This window comes from Eptesicus fuscus, chromosome 8 (assembly GCF_027574615.1).
Source record: "Eptesicus fuscus isolate TK198812 chromosome 8, DD_ASM_mEF_20220401, whole genome shotgun sequence".
Classification (NCBI taxonomy): Eukaryota; Metazoa; Chordata; class Mammalia; order Chiroptera; family Vespertilionidae; genus Eptesicus; species Eptesicus fuscus.
Genome location: NC_072480.1, coordinates 11,262,908 through 11,271,540, shown reverse-complemented (window position 1 = coordinate 11,271,540; position 8,633 = coordinate 11,262,908). Strand labels below are relative to the sequence as shown.

Here is an 8,633-nt window from a genome sequence, read left to right as displayed (position 1 = left end):
TCTGCAAAAGCTATAGAAAATGAGAAACCCAGAACTGGTTCTTTTTCCTAAGAAAACAGTGAAAAAGTCTTCTCAAAAGAAATTCAAGCCAATTCCAGCAACAGGATTTGCATTTCCATAATAAAGAGTAGTTTTTAAATGCTAATGAACCTTGTAAAAAAGTTAACTTTTAAGGCCTTCAAAAAAATAAGTAAATTTGTCTCTGTTATAGAATTTATCCAAAGTAAATGCCTTAAAATAATTGGAATTGAATTTGAATCTCAAAAAAATTGTTGAAATATAGATAAATAATGTATTAATTATAAAGATCCAAATAGCCCAGGTAACTGGCTATGACCTTTGTTAATGGAGGAAGGGGTAGATGCCCTTACCCCAGCAGACAGTTAATCTAGTTTCCTGCCAGGAACCATCTTTGAAAAATGTGGTAATTTACATTCGAATAAACCAAACCTGGTTTTCCAGAGCTACTGGCAAATAAAAAGTAAAGTTTAAATTTGTCTCATAAAAAACCTAGAGGACAGAATTGAATCTATTAATTGATTATGTCTTGCATTTTTCTTAAAAATGTAAAGTGTTATTAATCTAGGAAATGCTAAATATATTTGACTTGCCAGCTTTAAAAATTCAAAGTGCAAATTAAATTGGGAGAAATTATATAGTTGTGGTAATTAAATGTCTAAAGTATAAGAACTTATTTTTGAGAAAATAAAATGTTGTGTTTACTCTAATAATTAGGAATTCAAAATAAGTTGCTTATTGGTCTAATTAAAAAAGAGGACTAATTCTGTGATCCCAACCAAAATTTTTCTATGCAAAAACTAGTTTAAAATCTAATTGATATCTTAAGATAATTATAAAAAGTATTATAATATTTAAATCATATATAGATATTTATTTGATGGTTTTTTCCATGTTAAAATTTCAAGGCTTTAACAGAGATGATTCTTGTGTAACGCCCGGAACGCTGGCCGCACTCACAAAGCACCAAAAGAGGCTTCTCATGCAAAAAGCAAAGGGTTTATTGGTACAGGCATGCCCGGTCCCACAACATACTCTGAACACAGAGCAGAGGTTGTGGGCCCCGAAGCAGGGTTTGAGCACAGGTTAAATACATTTTAGGGGGCAGGGTCTTTCCATTTTACAACCCGGTAACTTTCCACAGCGGGTTTTCTGCTTCCTGGAATAGTTAAGACAATTAAGTCTGTTGACATATAAACATTTTTCTTTATCTATGCACAAGCTCTTGGTATCAGTTCCCCCCAGCTATAGATTTAGATTATAGGTTTCTATCTCAACATTCTTGGCTGATTTGTTCTAATTGTCTTCAACTGACCTTGTCTTCAACTGACCTCAGGCCCTTACTGAAATGCTGGCTTTTATGATTTTACAACTATTCATTCCCCCCTTTTTCTGTGGGCGGTCTCTAATCCTAGAGACCTTCAGATTCATGTAATGCTGAGTATTGCTGCCTGATTAAAGTGATGCTGGTGGGCGAAGGGCAAGGTTTGGGCCCACAGGTACGGGGACAGCTTCCTGTCTCAGTCTTATTGTAAACCATAATCTATAATCATAGCCCGGAGTATAGAATCTAAGACCCCATGTCTGTAGATTCTCTGATTTTTTCCCATTCTCAGTGAGGGAAATGTTTAACCCGTTACATAGAATGCCTGTCCCACAAGGGGATCATATTTCACAATCAGTGCTGGCTCTTCCCGTGATATTCCTCAATACCTGTATCCAGTCCCTTGGGGAACCTCGTATTCACTAGGCTGCCCCTGTTGTTTCACACCCCCAAGCAGCACAATATAGAGATTCAGGCCCCCCCACAGGTCCTTATTTTTCCTCATTCCCTCCCTTCCTCGGGGCATACATAAAATTCAATGTTACCGAGAACACACCCCTGGCGGGAATCACTGCACCCTGAGGTATGGGCACCGCTGGGATGGTGCCCATCATCTCGTATGAGCAGGGGGAGTTTGGTGGGGTCTTCTACTGCTCCCAGATCCCAAGTGTCTAATACTGTCAGTCTTTTCTACCGTTCATTCTGGTCCCGGCTGCTGCGGCGCAGGCTTGAGATGGGAGGCATGGATCCAAGACGTGATGTCATCTACTTTTACTGCTGTCGGGGTGGTCGGCAGCACCACGTAGGGTCCTTCCCACCGGGGCTCTAGGCTGTGAGTCTGGTGTCTTCTTACGAGTACCGAGTCTCCGACTCGGAATGAGTGGGGCACCTTAAGGTCTCCTGGTTGATAAGCGGAGGCCAACGGCTTCCATTCAGACAAATTACTGGATCCCTTCCAGAGCCTTTAACCTGGCAAGCAGAGGGGTATAGGGTAATGAGCCTTTACCTAGAATGGGTGATATTCTTGAGACCGGAGGTGGGGTTCCATACAGAATTTCAAAAGGGGTGAGATTGTACATAGGGGACGAGGGCATGTTTCGAGCCCAAAACAGAGCATAAGGCAGGAGCAAGGTCCAATCCTGAACGCCAGTCTCTAAGGTCAATTTATTTAAGGTCTCCTTAATGGTTCTATTCATTCTCTCTACCTGCCCTGAACTTTGGGGAAGATAGGCACAATGTAATTTCCAATTAATCCCCAACACCCTGGCCACTCCCTGACTTACCTGGGCCAGGAAAGCAGGTCCATTGTCTGACCCAATTACCTGGGGAAGTCCAAACCGAGGGAAAAGTTCTTCCATAATCTTCTTTCCTACCACTTGGGCTGCTTCCCACCGGGTGGGGTAGGCCTCTACCCATCCTGAGAAAGTATCTACAAAAACTAAGAGAAATCTTAACCCATACTTGGCTGGCCTGATTTCAGTAAAGTCCACTTCCCAGAATTGGCCAGGCCTATTCCCCCTTAGTCTCTTTCCCTCTGAGGTTTGGGATGGATGTGCATTCACAACCTGGCAGGCTTGACAATTTTTAGCCACTTGTTCCGTCAGCCTCTTGTTTTCTGTAGCCGTTAAGGAAAAGGGTTGCTCCCTCAGCAGTTCCTGCATTTCTCTGGCACCTAGATGAGTGAGCTGATGAACATGCTGTAACAGTTGTGGGTGTCAGATTCTCCTCTTGGGTCTCAGTTACTAGTGCTAGAACTTCTGCCCCTCGAAGGGCTGCTGCCTTTGCTTCCTCATGTGCCCGCCGGTTCCCTGCGGCTATGGGGTCTGATCCTTTCTGATGACCGGGGCAATGGACTATAGCCAATTCGGTGGGCAGCAGAACTGCCGCCAGTAGCCTAAGGATTTCAGCCTTATGCTTAATGTCCTTTCCGGCTGAGGTTAGTAGTCCTCTTTGCTGGTATATGGCCCCATGTACATGAGCAGTAGCAAACGCATAGCGGCTGTCAGTGTAGATGGTGGCCTTTTTCCTTTAGCCAATTCTAAGGCTCTTGTGAGAGCAATTAGCTCCGCTTTCTGGGCTGAGGCCCCTTCTGGCAGCCCAGCTGACCATATGGTCTTAGTTCTGCTGACTACCGCCGCCCCCGCATGTCTCTTACCATCTCGCAGGAAGCTGCTACCGTCCGTGAACCAGGTTACTTCTGAGTTAGGTAATGGAAGGTCCTTCAGGTGGCGGCGAATTCCTGCTTCCTCTGCCAAGATGTTCTGGCAGGAGTGCAAGACCGGATTCGCAGCTTCGTCCGGGAGCAGGGTGGCAGGGTTTAAGGTAGACGGGGGCCTGAAGGTTACCCGATCCTTATCTAATAAAATGCTTTGATAATGGGTGATGCGTGCATTTGAGAGCCATCGGTCTGGGGGCTGCCTGATGACGCTTTCCAGAGTATGCGGGGCTATGATGGTCAATTTTTGTCCCAAAGTCAATTTGTCAGCGTCTTTGGCCAACAGAGCAGCGGCAGCTGTAGCTTTCAAACAGCGGGGCCATCCTCCTGCTACTGAGTCCAGACATTTGGACAGATATGCCACTGGCCTCCTCCAGGGTCCCAAGGTCTGAGTTAGGAATTCTCGGCTCAACATCGGGGAGTGCCAGTGCTGGGGCTGACAATAGGGCCCCCTTGATGTCAAAGGCCTGCTGCTGTTTTGGCCCCCAGGAAAATTCCGCATCCCCTTTTAGAAGTGGATAAAGTGGGGCGGCTAATGATGCAAACCCCGGGATCCATAGTCTACAGAACCCGGCCGTCCCCAGGAACTCTCGGAGTTGTTTCCTGGAGGCAGGTACGGGAATCTGCACAACAGTCTTTTTCCGGGCCTCCGTCAACCACCGCTTTCCTTCCCGGAGAGTATATCCTAGGAAAGTTACTTCCCGCCTACATATCTGGGCCTTCTTAGCTGACGCCCGGTACCCCAGCTGAGCAAGCTCTTGCAATAGGGAACGGGTCCCATACTCACATTCCTCCTGAGACGGTGCAGCCAACAGTAGGTCGTCTACATACTGGAGCAGAGTCACCTCCGGGTGTCGGGTTCTGAAGGGACCCAGGTCCTGGTGGAGGGCCTCATCGAAAATGGTGGGTGAATTCTTAAAGCCCTGGGGTAGCCTTGTCCAGGTCATTTGCCCCGCTATCCCGGCCTCTGGATCAGTCCACTCAAAGGCAAACAATGGTTGGCTGCTTTCACAGAGCCGCAGACAGAAGAAAGCATCCTTCAAGTCTAATACAGTATACCAGATTCTGTCAGGTTGGAGGGTGCTTAGAAGGTTGTAGGGGTTAGGTACAGTGGGATGTATGTCCTGTACCCTACTGTTAATTTCCCTTAGGTCTTGTACTGGTCGGTAGTCCCCTGTTCCTGGCTTTTTGACAGGGAGAAGCGGCGTATTCCAAGCCGACTGGCAGGGCCTCAAAACCCCCTCCTGGATTAGCTTCTGAATATGTGGTCTGATTCCTTCTCGAGCCTCCCTGCTCATGGGGTACTGCCTGACTCGAATTGGGACTGCAGAGGTCTTCAAGGTAACCACCACTGGGGGTTGATTTTCTGCCAGCCCTAGCCCGGCTTTCTCGGCCCAAGCATCTGGGTATTCCTCAAGCCATGCCGTCATGTCCTGGACCTTTTGGGACAGTCTCTTTTCCAATGGCCCTTCTCCTTGCAATATGCGCACTGGTCCGAGTCCAAATTTGACCGCCATCGTGGACCCAGGTCCCCTCCCTTTCTACTTCCTTTCTCTTGTGTTACTAACTACTGTGGCCAGGATTTTAGTCAATGCCTTGTCTCTCCTCTGTCTCCCTTTTGTGAAAAACCTTGTCTGCCTCCTTAACTAGGTCTCTGAGAGTCAAATCCTGGAGCCCATCAAGGCACTGTAGTTTACGCCTTATATCCGCAGCTGATTGGCCAATAAAGGCCATGGCCACCGAGGCCTTCTGTTCCTCTGATTGCGGATCAAAGGGCGTAAACCTCCGATAGGCCTCCATTAACCTCTCTAAAAAGACTGTGGGCGATTCGGGGGAGCCCCTGAACGCCTTCCCTTACCTTAGCCAAATTGGTGGGCCGCCTGGAGGCTGCCCGGAGACCTGCCACAAGAGCCTGGCGGTAGGAGGACAGATGCTCCCTACCTTCCGGGGTATTAGGGTCCCAGTCTGGGCGGCGCAGGGGGAAGATGTCGTCAATGCGGTCTTGCAATTGCGTTGGTCGTCCGTCCCGCCCGGGAACATTTTTCCGCGCATCTAGGAGCCTAGTTTCTCTCCTCAGTGGTGAAGAGGGTTCCCAGGAGTTGCTGACAGCCATCCCAAATGGGTTGACGGGAGAACATTAAGGGCTCCACGAGACCTGTTAACCTAGGATAGGGCAGAGGAGAGTCTAAAAGGATCAGATCAGGTTGTGCCGAGAAGACGGGAGGGGCCGAGGGCGGCGGGGAAGGGGTAGCTGGTTTCACAGGCAACATCACGGTCTGCGACATCGTCGGCAGGGTCCTGGGAGAGAACTGAGGAGCCAGAAAGGCTTTCTGACCAATGATCCAAGGTCAGGGACAGAGGAGTGGAGGTGGACTGACCCATGACAAGAACCATACAAATGACAGTAAACATTGAACAGAAGACAAGGACAAACACAACACGCTCAGACAAAAATCCAAAAGGTCTCACAGCACCAATTGACCTGGCTGGCAACAGAATTTCAGAGTACTCTAACAGATGGGAGGATTCCAGGTGCCCCTGGGCCTCCCCAGATTGGAGGATTCCAGGCGCCCCTGGGCCTCCCCAGATGGGAGGATTCCAGGCGTCCCTGGGCCTCCCCAGATTCCACCAGGGCGTCCCCCGGGGATGTGGCTTGCAACCCGAGGACACGTCTGTCGTCGCAGTCGGGGGAGACTTACGCCCCGCCCCGACAGCCACCAGACCAAACAGATTTGCCAGCCTTAACCCTCAAACTAAACAGCAAACAGAAGACAAGGACAAGCGATCGCTATCCGAGAGGCGCCATTACTTACCCCAAGAAGCGTCTGTTGGAGCCTGAAGGCGGCTGCAGCAATCTCGGTGGGACCTCCAAATGTAACGCCCGGAACGCTGGCCGCACTCACAAAGCACCAAAAGAGGCTTCTCATGCAAAAAGCAAAGGGTTTATTGGTACAGGCATGCCCGGTCCCACAACATACTCTGAACACAGAGCAGAGGTTGTGGGCCCCGAAGCAGGGTTTGAGCACAGGTTAAATACATTTTAGGGGGCAGGGTCTTTCCATTTTACAACCCGGTAACTTTCCACAGCGGGTTTTCTGCTTCCTGGAATAGTTAAGACAATTAAGTCTGTTGACATATAAACATTTTTCTTTATCTATGCACAAGCTCTTGGTATCAGTTCCCCCCAGCTATAGATTTAGATTATAGGTTTCTATCTCAACATTCTTGGCTGATTTGTTCTAATTGTCTTCAACTGACCTTGTCTTCAACTGACCTCAGGCCCTTACTGAAATGCTGGCTTTTATGATTTTACAACTATTCACTTGGAAAGCTCCAAGGGCCTGGAGTAATACAAGAAATTTATTCTCTCTTCTTAAAGGATACTTGAAATTGCATGGAAAGCCTTATCAAATAAAAATTAAGATGAGGAGCAGAAGGAGGATCAGCCAGACAACAAACAGCCCGGGGACCAACTGAGGCATGGTAAAGAAGACTGTACAGAACGCATGAAAACGTCTTTCTTGCCATGCTAGCAGTAATCAGCTGTACGGTAATATTACCTGGGGTAAATGGGGAAAATGGGGAAGTATTTTTGACTTATGTTCCTGACCCTTTATGGGTAAGAACCCTTATGTGGGCTGATCCCCGCCTAATGTAGTCATCAATAATTCCAAACACCTTGGTTCATCCAGGAGGAACATGGGTGGGGCAAGAAAGTATAATTACACAGGTGTTGCCACCCAGTTTTCCTTTTGTATGACATAAAATCAAATCACTGCTCCTTTGTATGTAAAATTAAAGAGAGGTTTCTGGCTTGCATGGATACCAAGGAAGTAGGGGATTATCACTACTTGCTTCTGGGAAAGGATTAAAATGTAACTAGATCTTGTATATATAAAAAGAAATTGACAGCCAGTTTGAAATTAAATTATCATGGCTTAGAGCAGTGGTTGGCAAACTCATTAGTCAACAGAGCCAAATATCAACAGTACAATGATTGAAATTTCTATTGAGAGCCAAATTTTTAAAAATTAAACTTTTAACTCCACTTCTTCAAAATAGACTCGCCTAGGCTGTGGTATTTTGTGGAAGAGCCACACTCAAGGGGCCAAAGAGCCGCATGTGGCTCACGAGCCACAGTTTGCCGACCATGGGCTTAGAGCAAAGAATATCCTTACATGATATTATTCTACAATGTCATTATAATTTTTGATATTTTATAACAGCATATTGTACAATTATTCCAAACAAACTTACAAAACTAATTCTTTGAATGATTGGCAATAATATAAAGAGGACATGAAAGGATTTAATCCCTTCCACTGTGTGGAAGGCCCCTTGGGAAGGCACTTGAGCATTCTATATTGGCCCCTCTTGCCCTTTTTTGCCAAGAGGATCCCTCTTCTCACAATCCAGTTACCCACAGCTGTTGCCTGAACTTTCTGTTCATGCTGAGGTTGAAGCCTCGTGATGGCTGGTACCATAGATCTGTCTCTCACCCAATGGTGTGAGCTGGGCCCTCCCTGGAGAAGAAACCTGGGTTCCCCAAGATCTGTGATCAGTGCTGGGGCCCCACCGGTGGCCAAGGTGGGATTCTGAGGCAGGTGCTTGGCATGGAGGCCACGGGGGCATAGACTACCAAGGAGACAGAAAAGAACCTCACATTACCCTGTTTGGCCCCGGAGGATGGCTGGTTAGCCAGAGATGGGTAAGATTCCTCAAGGAAGCAACAACCTAAGACAGGCACAGTCACAGAGGGGCCATCAGGAGAGAACTTGGGGGTCAACAGAGGTGGGGCATAGACCCTCACCCCCCTAACCTTGCAGGAGCCTGAACCCTTCTCAGGGAGGTCTCCTGCCCCATGGCTGCTTCACTTCCCACGCCCAGCTCAGATTGGGACCCGGGTAACAGACAGAGGCTTGGCCCAGCTCAGATTGGGGCTTATGCAACAGACAGAGACTTGACCGACAGCAGCTGCCCTATATCTAAATCCAGCCTAGCATTAGGAATGCTCAGGGCCTACTCAAGAATGCAAACAATCCTTTCCACTAATATTTACAGGACAAACTAAGATTG

The 8,633-nt window shown here is 47.6% G+C and overlaps 1 long non-coding RNA gene across 2 annotated transcripts; it reads right to left on the bottom strand.

Annotated features, from left to right (window-relative positions):
• Window positions 1-1,002: 1,002 nt before the first annotated feature.
• LOC129149935 (uncharacterized) lies at window positions 1,003-6,867 on the bottom strand. 2 transcript variants are annotated; one of them, XR_008556716.1, is made up of 3 exons: window positions 6,371-6,867; window positions 1,899-2,311; window positions 1,003-1,177 (listed from the first exon to the last, which is right to left on the bottom strand). It is a non-coding gene; the product is annotated as an uncharacterized LOC129149935 (long non-coding RNA). The 2 variants fall into 2 exon arrangements; XR_008556717.1 differs by lacking the exon at window positions 6,371-6,867 and adding an exon at window positions 6,040-6,061.
• Between the last annotated feature and the right edge of the window lie 1,766 nt (window positions 6,868-8,633).